This window comes from Diabrotica virgifera, chromosome 1, assembly GCF_917563875.1.
Source record: "Diabrotica virgifera virgifera chromosome 1, PGI_DIABVI_V3a".
NCBI lineage: Eukaryota > Metazoa > Arthropoda > Insecta > Coleoptera > Chrysomelidae > Diabrotica > Diabrotica virgifera.
The window spans coordinates 92,455,199-92,468,513 of NC_065443.1; positions in this window are offsets into that span (position 1 = coordinate 92,455,199).

The following is a 13,315-nucleotide window of genomic DNA, read 5'->3' on the forward strand; positions in this document are numbered from 1 at the left end:
AAAATCTACAAAACAATAATGAAAATCTACAAAACGACAATCAGATCATTAGTGGTATATGCTTGAGAGACATTTACAGTAACAGCAAGAGAAAAAGAACAACTGAAAGTTTTTCAGAGGAAAATTATGAGAAAAATACTGGAACTAAAGAGGAAAAACGAAGAAGATGCACGACAATGGATGAATCACGAAATACAATAATGGATGAGTCAAGAGAACATAGAGAAATAAAATCACAGAGAATTAGATGGTATGGACACATAATGAGAAGAGAACCGAGCAATTCGTTAAAAAAAGGCAAAAGAACCAGAGGCAGACATAAACTGAAATGAAGACATCAAGTAGAAAAAGACTTGGGAAATTAGAAATGTAGGTAGGACAATCAAAGAGAGAGATAAAAACAGCGAAATTAAACCAGAAACTGTAAAACCAATACCAGAATGGGATGATTCTTCACACAAAAATGATCTTTAACTGAAAACAGCTTCAGCTTCATCGGGATCGTAGAACTTATATAAGCGTACGCATATATTATCAAAGTATCACATTTGTGTCACCAAATTTAATGTGTTTCTTATTTTCTCTTTATTGAAAATTTAAAGCTAATCTAAAATTTGTTGTGTGTCAATGGTGTTTAAAAAAAGTGTCAATAAACTTTTAAAATGAGTGAAATGAATGTCGACAACGAATCAAGTAATCTGTTAACCCAGGTACTAAAGTACCAAACGGGCGACGCCTAGGAAAATATTCCAACAATGCATCGCAGATTACCCATACGAAATGCCATCATTTTGTACTGTAATAAATACTAAATCAACAAAACAACAACAACAACAACAACAACAACAACAAAAACAAAACGAAACAACTCAGCTGGTACGGACACGTAAGGAGAATGCCGGAGAATAGAATACCAAGACAAATCCTCGAATGGCAACCAAGAGGAAGGCGCAGACCAGGAAGACCTAGAAGAAGTTGGAGAGAAGGAGTTGATAGAGAAATCAGGGATAGAGAACTCGAGGACGATCTATGGAATGACAGAACGAGGTGGAGATTGGAAATCGGAAGACGTCGAAGCACGTTGTAAACCGATATTATATATATAAATACTAAATACAGAGTATGGTATAAAACCAATATGAAAATAATCGGCTTCGTTTTGATTCAAATCAAGTCTCTTGCCATCATCTGACGCCGTGTTTCGGGGTCTACCCTTTATCAAAGATGCTTTGCAAGAAAACTGATTCGAATTAAAAGGCACCGAGAAGATGGTATAATTATTCAAATATTTACACCGGAATATGGTTAGACTGACCTCTAACAGGGAACGATGAAATGATTGAAATGAATGAAAACGAATCAAGTAATCTGTTAACTCAGGTACTAAAGTACCAAACGGGTGACGCTAGGAAAATATTCCAACAATGCATCGCATATTACCCTTATTAATCGCTATCATTTTGTACTCTAATAAATACAGAGTATGGTATAAAACAAAAATGTAAATATTGAATTTTGTTTGATTCGAATATTTATACCATCTTCTCGGTACGTTTTGATTCAAATCACTCTTCTTACAAAGTCTCTTTGATAAAGGGTAGACCCCGAAACACGGTGTCAGAGAATGGCAAGAGACTCGATTTGAATCGAAACGAAACCGATTATTTCCGTTGTTGTTTAATATTCTTTTAGATGAGCCACTAATCAAGAAGTTGATTATAATCAAGACCCCTCTCTCTCTCTCTCTTGTCGTGTCCCCATTACTGAGGATCGTGATTTCTTTCAATATTCCTAACAATGTTTCTCCATTGGTCTCTATCTTTAGCTGCTCTAAGAGCTTCGCATAATGAGTTTTCAGCTAAATTCTTTATTTGGTCGGACCGTCTAGTTGGTAATCGTTCTCTAGATCTTCTCCCCGAAACGTTCCCAGAAACAATTAATCTCTCCAAACTATCATCACCTCCGCGAATCACGTGACCAAAGAATTGCAGTATTCGTTGCAGACATATTGTGGACAGCCTTTTTTTAATCTTGAGTTGGTTTAGAATGGAAACGTTTGTCCTATGAGCTGTCCAAGGTATGCACAACGTTCTTCTTCGGGACCACATCTCAAAGGCATCAATTTTTAGGCGTTCGCATACGCAAAGAGCCCAAGTCTCTGCTCCGTATAGAAATATTGAGAATACAAGGGCATTCACCAGTCTCATCTTAATATTTTAAAAGATAGATCTGTCTTTCCAAACTTTAGTTAGCCGACTCATCGCATTTTTGCCATACCAATACGTCTCCGAACTTCTGCTTCACAGTTACCATCTTTAGTTATACTAGACCCGAGATAGACAAAGGTGTTTACTATTTGGTATTCTTGTAACCTGTTAGTCAGTTAAATAGTGTCGAATCTGTCGACCACCATTATTTTTGTCTTAGCTTTATTGATTTCTAGACCAACTTTATTGCTGTCGTACTCAACTCTTCGCAGGAAATCAAACATTTCTTGCTCATTTACTGCTATAAGTGTAGTGTCATCAGCAAATCTTAAATTGGGGATTTTCCAACCAGCTACTGTTACTCCACAGGCCCATCCTTCTAAAACCATCCTTATGACATGCTCACCATAAATGATAAATAAGTCACGTGACAACACGTATCCTTGTCTAACACCTCTCTCGATCTTGACCCCTTAACAACCATCAAATAACAAAATCCGTTGTTCGTATGCCAATCAGTTAATATTAATCAATTTTCTTGATGGGAATTAAATCGAGATATCAAATACGCGTAAAACACTAATCATTCATTGTGATGCGTTGCAATCAAATTGGCGTTTATGCAAAAAAAAATCCATCAGTAACTAGTATATTATAATATAATATAATACAATTTAATTAAAAAATAACTAATCTATTAGTGACAATTCAGCAACCTAATCAAAGTTGGTTGTAATTTAATATTTAATAATGATCAGTTGATTCCATTTTTGATTAGCGTTCGAACAACCGGCCCTAAGTTAAACAATATTTACAAATATTTTTTACATATAGTTTGAACATCCAGGTAACTAGGGCACAATTATATTAATGTGTATTTTTTGTCATCCACATTATACAGTGTTGCGTAGCATAACTGACCTGTTTTTTAAATATTGGCAATGTCTTTCTGTTTCCATTTCTTTCATTCATTAGCTGTCGCAATTAAGTCCAATAATAATTTGGGCTAATTAGCAAAATACAAGGAAAAGCTATTTACCAGCAATTTTGTTGCTGAAATTGAATCTTATGATTGTAGATATTAATAATATAGGTATGGAATATCCGCAGATAGTGTGCTACTTTTTTTATTATCAAAATGGTGCCCGAAAATCGTGTTTATTTAAATTTTTGCTCTATAACTCCAAATATTTTAACTTTACACCAAAAACATCCAAATAAAAATTCACCGTAATTAAATTCTACATAGAGACGTGTTCTTCCCGATTTACTTTGACGATGATTTTCCCCGGAAAATGCGGGTTTTTCCAACAAAATCTTTAATTTTCAACTAAAATTTTAGGCAAGTAATTGTTTATCAATAATTAAATAACTTCGTAATATAAAAGCTACTTTTGTATAGATTATAATTCCAGAAGCCGATGGAAATTGAATGAACAGTTTAGCAACAATTGAAATGGTAATTAAAAATTTACGGTCGCTATAATAACCACAATAATTAAGATACATAAGAATAATTATAATTTTTGTATAAAAAGACACTGTGCCTATCAAATTTACTTTACAGTATTAAAAATGGACTATTTAAGCGGCCTCAGGAATTATTAAAATTATTAACAATTTTTTGGCTTATAAACAAATAAAATATCTCGGTAAATATTAAATTAAATTAAATAATGAAAACGGTATTAGGAAAAAACCGTCAGGATCTTTCTTTTAAAAGAAAAAACGTTTAATTGTGATGAGTGGTTCCTGAGATGCAACCGGGCAAAATTTACCTGCATTTACGGTAAAGATATAAATAATAGGATCATAATTTTCAAACCATTACCTTTTTGTCTTTCTTCATACCAATTTTGTTATCTTTAAAGTATTCATAATATATATTATTATAATAAATACTATCGACATAACGAGCGAAATATGCCAAAAATAACAAAATTCCAATCAAAAATTAGGTTGGAGAAAATGTAATCTTAAAGTTCAAAATCGATATACGTTAAAAAAATGCATTTTCTCGGCTTCACATAAAGCAATTTTCTTTATTCTTTTTTTGTTCTCAAGTAACTCGAGTAGAGCCATCTAACTAACGCATTATTAAATGTCAAACTTGCTTTTGTTTTGTTATAGTAGAATTATTTATTTATAAAAAAAGAAAACTACATATTTTTTCTAGGTGTAGACTTTTTTTTAGATAAACTTACAACAAGTGTACCTTTTAACGTTAAAAACACAAATATTTTCATTTGAAAGCTGTATAATTATTTAAACAATCTTTATTAAAACAAAATAAAAATTTTTGTTATAATAAATAAATTAACTTTTTTATAAAAAACCAATAGCAACTTGTATGTTTAATAATGTGTTAGATAGATGGCTCTAATCGAGTTAGAATGAAGAAAATTGCTCCATGGGAAGCCGAGAAAATGCATTTTTTTAACGTATTTTTAACTTTAAGATTACATTTTCTCCAACCTAATTTTTGATTGGAATTTTGCTATTTTTTGGCAATTTTCACTCGTAATATCGATAGTTTTTATTATAATAATATATGATGTGAGTCTTTTAAAGATATGAAAATTGGTGTGAAGAAAGAGGACGAAAACAAAAAGGTGATGGTTCGATAATTATGATCCTATTGTTTATATCTTTGCCGTAAATGCCGATCAACTTTGACCGGCTGTATCTCAGGAACCACTTATCACAATTAAACGCTTTTTCTTTTAAAAGAAACGTCCTGCTGTTTTTTTTTCAATATCGTTTTCGTGATTTAATTTAATATTTCGCGAGTTATTGTATTTGTTTATAATCCCACCTATTCTATTTGTTTCCTTCACCTTTCGATGGACATTGAAATTGTCATATCAGAGTCGATATGACAATTTCAATGTCCATCGAAAGGTGAAGGAAATAGCTGGGAAGTTCCGAAAACGCAGCAGCGGAAAAATAACAGATGATGAAGGCAATCTTGCCATAACCAAAGAAGATAAAAAGAAAGTATGGGAAGAATACTTGGGGAAACTTTTCCAGTCTCTTAGAGCAGGAAAAGAACCCACCATTGAAGATAATTCAGGTCCCGAAATCCTACCAGAAGAAGTAACCACAGCCATCAGACAAATGAAGGATGGAAAGGCACCGGGACTTGATGAAATACCTGCAGAACTGCTAAAGCTATTAGGTGGAGCACAAATAAAAATAATAACTGAAATATTTAATGACATATATAAGGCAGGAAAAATACCAGCAGAGTGGCTCAAATCTGAGTTTGTACTGTTGCCCAAAAAACCAGGAGCAAAAGTTTGTGAAGACTATAGGACCATAAGCCTAATGAGCCATCTTCTCAAGCTGTTTTTAAAAGTCATCCATAATAGAATTTACCGAAAATGCGAAGAACAAATTGCGCCCAATCAGTTTGGATTTGTGAACGCCGTTGGTACGAGGGAGGCTTTATTTAGTGTGCAGGTGTTGTTTCAGAAATGTAGAGATGTCAGTTGTGATGTTTTTGCATGCCTGATTGACTACAAAAAGGCTTTTGATAGAGTCCGACATAAACAAATGATGGAAGTGCTGAAGAGGACAGGGATTGACGGAAGAGACCTGAAAATAATAGCTAACCTGTATTGGAATCAATCAGCAGTGCTCCGAATAGATGGAGAATATACAGATCAGATCAAAATCTTAAGGGGAGTGAGACAGGGATGCTTAATTTCACCGCTGATATTCAATCTGTACTCAGAGCACATTTTTGAAGAGACTCTAAAAGATATTGATGAAGGCATCTCAATAAATGGAGTCAAGCTCAGTAACCTGCGATATGCAGATGATACAATAGTGTTTTCCAATACCATAGAAGGGCTGCAAAACTTAATGGGTAAAATAACTGAAACCAGTAGAACATATGGACTAGATATAAACAACAGCAAAACCAAGCTAATGATCATTAGCAAGCAAAACATAACTGGAGTAAATCTGTATGTGAACCAAATGAGAATTGAACGTGTCTCACAATACAACTATTTGGGCACTATAATCAATGAGTCGTGGGACAATACTCAAGAGATTAAATGTCGCAGCGGAAAGGCAAAAAGTGCATTCTTGACTAAGAGCTCTGTGTTCAAGAGCCATGACATCACTCTAAAAACAAAGATAAGGCTCCTTAAATGTTACGTGTACTCAGTGCTTTTATACGGAGTAGAAACGTGGACCTTAAAGGCGGAAACTCTATCGAAACTTCAAGCTTTTGAGCTATGGCTGTACAGAAGGATCCTGAAAATACCATGGACAGACAAAGTCACCAATGAAGAAGTACTACGGAGGATGAACACCACCGCAGATTTAGTCAACATCGTGAAGGGCCGTAAGCTGCAGTACTTAGGGCATATAATGAGAAATCAAGGCAGATACCAGCTACTCTAGTGCATTTTACAAGGTAAAATTGAAGGAAAAAGGACCCCAGGACGAAGAAGAATATCCTGGCTTGCTAATCTGAGAGCATGGTATAGAAAGACCTCAACTCAACTATTCCGTATAGCAACTAACAAAGTCATCATAGCCAGAATGATCGCCAACGTTCGGAACGGACAGGCACCCTAAGAAGATAAGCCCAAAAATTGTGTATAATTTTAAAATATTCCTGAGGCCGCTTCAATAGTCTAATTTCAATTCTGTAAAGTACATTAGATAGGTACAGTGTCATTTTATACAAAAATCATAGTAATTCTTATGCAACGTAATTATTGTGGTTGTTATAGGACCGTAATTTTATAATTAACATTTAAATTTTTGCTAAACTGTTAATTTAATTTCCATCGGCTTCTGGAATTATAATCTATACGAAAAGATCTTTTATATTACCAAGTTATTTAATTATTGACAAACAATTACTTATCTAAAATTTTAGTTGAAAATTAAAGACTTTGTTGGAAAAACCCGCATTTTCCAGGGAAAATTTGCATCAAAGTAAATCGGGAGAAACACGTCTCTATGCAGAATTTCATTACGGTGAATTTTTATTTAAATGTTTTTTGTATAAAGTTAAAATCTTTGGAGTTATAGAGCAAAAGTTGAGAAAAACACGATTTTCGGGCGCCATTTTGTTTATAAAAAAAGTAGCACACTATCTGCGGACTTTGCATACCTATATTATTAATATATCCAATCATAAGATTCGATTCCAGCAATAAAATTGCTGGTAAATAACTTTTCCCCAAAATAGCCTATTCTCTGAGAATCTGCCTAGACTATTAGACCAAAAACAAGTATATTTTATAATGTGAACAAACACAGACTTTTAAAGAGAAAACACAATTTATAGTTCTTGAGGAGCATAATACGATAATACTAAGCCACCCTCTGTATAATGAATTGCAGAAATTCGGTTTTAGAGGGTAAATGGCCATAACCGTTTATATTTAGGAAAATATCCCAATTCTTCTTACTCAAAATCCATGTTGGTTCACATATTTTTTACTAAAGTATTTTTTAAATAATAAAAAACATGTGTATTTTTTGTTTTGATATAATTAGAAAAATAAATAATACCTTTAAAATATAAAAGCAAAATGATATTAATACTGGTTTATATAAAGCCAAGAACTTCTTATTTCTTTGTTCGTTCTAAGAACTCACATTAAATTTACTTTTATTTCTTTTTGGTACTTTAACTTTGAAAAGTTTTTAGACATAATTTCTTTGGGTATAGGCAGCGTCAACGTGTATTTATAAATCCATTAGCATTTATATTTAGAATGTGGCATGGGTAAAATTATAAGCTTTCTTTAATCGCAGTATTGATTTAACACTAAATATTGAGTAATTGACAGGGTTTGTTCGTTGAGAAGTTTTATCAATCTGAAACGACACAAATTATACCAAATGAGCTCAAGTAGACAGGGACGTAAGCAAATATTAAGAAATGAATTTGTAAATTTATAAAAACCAAAACGAACTAAGTTTTCACTCTAATGGCATATAAAACAACACAATGCTATTCTATGATTGAGTGCACTCTCTGATTGGACTAGAATATGGTTCGACTGTATTTTCGTTTTGCAACGAAATTGAAAATGGTTATTCATTTTTGATTTACATTTACTCTGTGTGGAGTATGAAGGGAACCATTCTCGTTGGAACTTTACCGCGCTAAGCAGATGGGACGTGAATTGTAAATTGTAGAATTCCCTCATCTTCCTTAGTCTCAGCATCCGTATGGCTTGCAAATTGTAGAAGCCTCGGAGGTGTAACCAGAGAAGGTTCCCATTGTTTTCATTCTGGTGGGGTGTAGAATAGAATTGTGTTGTTTTATATGCCATTAGAGTGAAAACTTAGTCTTTTTGGTAGCAGTTGCCGCTAGGGCATCTATGCCATTTCGTTCGTTGCAATCCGGGACTGCACGCTGGGGTTTGTTTTGGTTGGATCGGGGAGAGCAGCCTATGTGCCTCCTGATGAGAGAATAATAAGTTTCGAAACCGGTAGAAGTGCTTGCAGCACTCTCTGATTGGACTAGAATATGGTTCGGCTGTATTTTCGTTTTGCAACGAAATTGAAAATGGTTATTCATTTTTGAAAAACAAAAATATTTGCAACGGTGTCAAAAAGAAAAAAAACGAGAGAGTTAGTCACGCACTACAAAAGAAGAGGATATCAGATAGGAAATAAGGAAGTAAAAATAGACTGATATAAAAATGGGGCAGTTCAGATAGCGTACAATAAACTCACCTTATCGGTGCATAAGAAGCGTAGTTCTACCTACAAAGAGATATAATAACAGACTAAGTTTTCACTCTAATGGCATATAACATATCCCACCAGAATGAAAACAATGGGAACCTTCTCTGGTTACACCTCCGAGGCTTCTACAATTTGCAAGCCATACGGATGCTGAGTCTAAGGAAGATGAGGGAATTCTACAATTTACAATTCACGTCACATCTGCTCAGCGCGGTAAAGTTCCAACGAGACTGGTTCCCTTCATACTCCACACAGAGTAAATGTAAATCAAAAATGAATAACCATTTTCAATTTCGTTGCAAAACGAAAATACAGCCGAACCATATTCCAGTCCAATCAGAGTCTGCTGCAAGCACCTCTACCGGTTTCGAAACTTATTAGTCTCTCATCAGGAGGCACATATGCTGCTCTCCCTGATCCAACCAAAACAAACCCCAGCGTGCAGTCCCGAATTGCAACGAACGAAATGGCATAGATGCCCTAGCGGCAACTGCTAGCAAAAGACTAAGTTTTCACTCTAATGGCATATAACATATCCCACCAGAATGGACTGGAATATGGTTCGGCTGTATTTTCGTTTTGCAACGAAATTGAAAATGGTTATTCATTTTTGATTTACATTTACTCTGTGTGGAGTATGAAGGGAACCATTCTCGTTGGAACTTTACCGCGCTGAGCAGATGGGACGTGAATTGTAAATTGTAGAATTCCCTCATCTTCCTTAGTCTCAGCATCCGTATGGCTTGCAAATTGTAGAAGCCTCGGAGATGTAACCAGAGAAGGTTCCCATTGTTTTCATTCTGGTGGGGTGTAGAAGAGAATTGTGTTGTTTTTATGTCATTAGAGTGAAAACTTAGTCTTTTTGGTAGCAGTTGCCGCTAGGGCATCTATGCCATTTCGTTCGTTGCAATCCGGGACTGCACGCTGGGGTTTGTTTTGGTTGGATCGGGGAGAGCAGCATATGTGCCTCCTGATGAGAGAATAATAAGTTTCGAAACCGGTAGAGGTGCTTGCAGCACTCTCTGATTGGACTAGAATATGGTTCGGCTGTATTTTCGTTTTGCAACGAAATTGAAAATGGTTATTCATTTTTGAAAAACAAAAATATTTGCAACGGTGTCAAAAAGAAAAAAAAAACGAGAGAGTTAGTCATGCACTACAAAAGAAGAGGATATCAGATAGGAAATAAGGAAGTAAAAATAGACTGATATAAAAATGGGGCAGTTCAGATAGCGTACAATAAACTCACCTTATCGGTGCATAAGAAGCGTAGTTCTACCTACAAAGAGATATAATAACTATGAGAGTTTGCAAAAGCAGGCAATATGTCTAGAGAAAATAAAACGAGAAGAAAAAGAAATAATATTTTTTAGTGATAGACTGGGCACCAGTGAATCAGATTTTACTGCAATCAATTTTAATTTTTTATTACCTAATTAAAATTTATATATTTCTATGAGTACGACTTATTACAATTATTCTTTTTATAGTTACAGGATTTGGCAACAACAGGTTTCCGTAATAAGGGTAAGTTATAATGCATTTATTATTTATTCTAATAGACCAGGGGTGGCCAAAATCCTTGATAGTCCGAGCCATTGTTCAAAATTTGAAATTTTTCGCGAGCCGCAATTAAACAATTATTATACAGGGTGTCCCGAAAATATTGGTCATAAATTATACCACAGATTCTAGGGTCAAAAATAGGTTGATTAAACCTCACTTACTTATATACCAAAATGCACACAAAAAAAGTTACAGCCCTTTGAATTTACAAAATGAAAATCGATTTTTTTTCATATATCGAAAACTCTTACAGATTTTTTTATTGAGAATGGACATTCGGGAATCTTATGGTAGCAACATCTTAAAAAAAAATTAAAGTGAAATTTTTGCACCCCATAAAAATTTTATGAGGGTTTTGTTCCCTTAAACCCCCCAAACTTTTGTGTACGTTCCAATTAAATTATTATTGTGGCACCATTAATTAAAAACAATATTTTTAAAACTTTTTTGCCTCTTAGTACTTTTTAGATAAGCCGGTGTTTATCGAGATATTTTGAATATTTGTCGAATCCACCACATATTTGTATATGGTTAAGTATGATTGTAGCGACCTGTTAATAATATGAAACTTTATTTATAATTTACATTTTTAGGTGTATTTTGAAAAAGAAGCCACATCTCGATAAAAGATGACTTATCAAAAAAAGATTAAGAGGCAAAAAAGTTTTAAAAATACTGTGATTAACTCATGGTACCACAATAATAGTTTAATTAGAACGTATAAAAACATTTGGGGGGTTTAAAGGAACAAAACCCCCTTAAAATTTTTATGTAAACATATTAAAAAAGAAGCCGTACCTCGATAAAAACTGGCTTATCGACAAAATACTAAGAGGCAAAAAAGTTTTAAAAACGTTGTGTTTAACTAATGGTATTACCATAATAATGAATTAATTGGAACGTACACCAAAATTTGGGGGGTTTAAGGGAACAAAGCCCCATAAAATTTTTATGGGGTGGAAAAATTTCACTATAATTTTGTTTTAAGATATTCCTACCATAATAATGATACATGTCCATTTTCAACAAAAAATCTCTAATAGTTTTCGATATATTGAAAAAAATCGATTTTCATTTTGTAACTTCAAAGGGCTCTAACTTTTTTTATGAGCAAATTTGTACTAAGGTAAGTTAGGTTCAATCGAACTATTTTTTACCCCAAAATGTGTGGTATAATTTATGACCAATCTTTTCGGGACACCCTGTATAAATAGTGTAAACAAGTATTAAATTTTTCTCTTACTGTTTGGACTACACGAATTTTAAAGTGAAATAAAATTGTTCACATCTTGTTTCAAATATGCCAATAATTCTACAAGTAGCCTTTACTAATTCAGGATATTTTGATTTTTCATCATCCTTCCATCTTTTTCTGAGACGGCTTACTGATCTACCGTTCCTCAAAAACACTGTCTTTAACACTCTTTGTCCTTCTGATCTTACCACATGGCCTGCCCATCTTAGCTTTTATATGTCTGACGATGTTTTCAGTACCATACACAGTCACCAATTCAGCATTATGTCACCTTCTCCACTTTCCCGTCAATTCATCTCTTTTAGGGCCAAATATCATTCTGAGAACTTTCCTTTCAAATACCAGCAGCTTATCTATTTTCCGCTGATGTAGAGTCCATGTTTCACTTTCATATGTAAAGATTGGGCGCATAATTGGCATGTACAGTCTTACTTTACATCGACTTTTTAGGAGCTTAGATCTTAATAATGATGATAGGGAATATAATGCTCTATTCCACACAGCTATCCTTGCTGAGACCTCTTTTTATATGTGGTTGTCATCTGTGGTTGCCGCCGCTAGATATTTAAACTCTTTTATTGCTTCGAAGGTGTGGTCATCAATAGTTATGTTTTACCTAACTCTTGGTCTTGGATTTTTGGTTACTAGCGTGTATTCCTTCTTCTCTTTGTTTTGTCGAAGGCCCAGACTACCTATTTTTTCTCAAGTTGTGAAAACACCTCTCTCACGTCTCTTGTAGAATGAGCGACTCCACCTAGATCATCAGCAAAGACCAACAATAGTTTTGATCCTCGATTCGCAAATAGCCTTGTCAAGTCAGATGATATTTTACTTACTACATACTCTAAGGCCAAATTAAATAGCAACGGTGATAAGGGGTCTCCTTGCTAAGTGCTTCCGTTACTAAGTCCTTCTGTTACACTTAGTCTTTATATTTGTTGTTAGTAATTTAAGACATTTTAAAACAAAAAAAAAATTAAAAAGTAATTCGGGTACCTTTATTGAGAGCCAAAAATAATCCTTCAAAGAGCCACATGTGGCTCGTGAGCCACAGTTTGGCCACCCCTGTAATAGACTATTCATTAATATGAAAATATACACACAACCAAACTTATATGAAATCATCTGATAATTTTTATTACTTCAACCTTCAGATGACCAAGGGGAGCAAATTTTAACCCCAGCTTATATTTTCCTTTAATAAATTCAAAAGTATTTTCAATTTTTAACTCATTATTTATTTATTTGACTTTAGTATCATTGTAGATATCCCCATATTTTGAAATAAAAAAATTTCCTATATTTTCCGAATAAAACATATATTCTCAAGTTGATGTTTAGTAAAATACCGTCTATTATGTGGAATTCCAAGTAGTTTTACACTGCGCGTTATAAAAATCTATTTTTAGACTGGTGCCTATTGTGTACGAATCATGACATTCCTGTCTGCTACAGTTAGTCATTATTATTATTTCCTGGCGTATATTATTATAGTTTCTTAGTATTTTGTGTACATATAAGATATGGCCCGCAAATATCTTACTGAGGCTGAGTTACA